The sequence below is a fragment of the Triticum aestivum genome, chromosome 3A (genome assembly GCF_018294505.1).
Source record: "Triticum aestivum cultivar Chinese Spring chromosome 3A, IWGSC CS RefSeq v2.1, whole genome shotgun sequence".
Lineage (NCBI taxonomy): Eukaryota > Viridiplantae > Streptophyta > Magnoliopsida > Poales > Poaceae > Triticum > Triticum aestivum.
Genome location: NC_057800.1, coordinates 749,974,125 through 749,975,208, shown reverse-complemented (window position 1 = coordinate 749,975,208; position 1,084 = coordinate 749,974,125). Strand labels below are relative to the sequence as shown.

The 1,084-nt window shown below is 55.5% G+C and overlaps 1 pseudogene; it reads right to left on the bottom strand.

Annotated features, from left to right (window-relative positions):
- Nucleotides 1-225: 225 nt before the first annotated feature.
- Nucleotides 226-1,084, bottom strand: LOC123057371 (agamous-like MADS-box protein AGL61; annotated as a pseudogene).

Genomic DNA, 1,084 nt, shown 5'->3' with positions numbered 1-1,084 from the left:
GCCAGCGAACGTGTGTAGTACATTTGAGAAGATGTTTGTATTTCATTAAATCCCAGCGGCCAACGATAGGACAATACAGATTTAGCCTTTAATTATTGATAATAAAGAAATGACATAAAATTTGACGAAAGATTGCATATAGATGTAACTAGATGACAACAGATCGGCGAACTATCATCCATTGTTTAATGCTTTCGCTTGAACGGATCGACAGAGCTCATCTTCTCAGTACGGGAATGGGAAGCCGACATTCGTCTCCAGCCCAGCAGGGATCTTTGGTGACAGAGGCATCCCCATCTCATCGTCGAATCCTGGCGGCTGAGGAATCAGCATCTGCATCCCCTCCACTTCCATCCCCTTGGCGTACACAAGCGGTGGAGGCATCTCCTGCATATCCATCCCGGCGGTGAACGCCTGTGCCAGAGGCAGCTCCATCAACATCTGTTGCTACAGATTAATCTATGAGGCGAACACCTCAGGCGGAGGCAGCATCGCCATCAGCATCTGATGCTCCTGCTGCTACCGAGCCCCAAGGTACTGCCACCGAAGAGCTGTAGCGGCAGCAGCGGGGCCACCTCCTCCATGCGGCTCACGTCGACGCGCAAGAGAACCTGGTTGGAGGGTTCGGAGACGACGTCCTTCACCTGCATCAACGCGGCAAAGAAGGCCAAGAAGTCCTCGTCCCCCATGCCGTGCACGTTCGGGTCAACCCAAGCCGCTATCGGCTCCTCCGCGTCATGCTCCTTTGATGTGACCTCCTCGCACTCATTCCGCATCTTCACCTCGACCAAGTCCGTGCGCAGCTCGTGGAACTCGTCGTGTAGCTTCTCCATCTTCTAATATTTGATGGCAGCACTCCTCCCTCGCGCCAGCCCCCACACCCTCCCCCACCAGGAAACGTTCCATGACAGTGTCGGTGGAGGGGTGGCCGAAGGAGAAGGCATTGCCGTCGGGCAAGAAGGTGAGAGCAGCCACCTGGGTGCCGGTCATGACCGCCCAGATCGCTCGCCTTGCTGAAAAACCCCACGCGGCCCTTGGAGAAGCAGACATGCGGGGCATCGTCCTGCTCGATCCGGCGGATGAC